This window comes from Camellia sinensis, chromosome 6 (assembly GCF_055761805.1).
Source record: "Camellia sinensis isolate YWXY chromosome 6, ASM5576180v1, whole genome shotgun sequence".
NCBI classification, from domain to species: domain Eukaryota; kingdom Viridiplantae; phylum Streptophyta; class Magnoliopsida; order Ericales; family Theaceae; genus Camellia; species Camellia sinensis.
The window spans coordinates 1369539-1370000 of NC_138966.1; positions in this window are offsets into that span (position 1 = coordinate 1369539).

Genomic DNA, 462 nt, shown 5'->3' on the forward strand with positions numbered 1-462 from the left:
GTATTAAATTATTTCCTACAACTTTCATGTTGAAAGTTTTGGCAAAAAACCATTACTTTTTAAAAAAACCCCATTATGACTCCTCGAACATGCTTGATGTTTCCTCCTGCCAGACTGAAAAGGGCTTAACAGGCTATTATAAGGGGGGGGCACCTCCCTTGCCCAGGGCAAGGCAGTGGCAGGTACGCCCCATGTTGGGCGCGGCCTGGGCTGCGGCCTTGGGTTACATGCACTGCGGCTCGACCTCGGCCTGGGCTGCGGCCTGGGGCGGCTCGGCCGCGGCCTTGGGCGGCCTGGACCGCGGCCTTGGGCGGCCTTGCGCGGCCTGGGCGCGGCCTTGCGCGGCCTGGGCGCGGCCTTGGGCGGCCTGGCCGCGGCCTTGGGCAGCATGGCGTGGCATCCGCGCGGGCGTGGGCGGCTTGGCATGCGCGCGGCATGGGCAGCACGGCATGGCATGCGCAC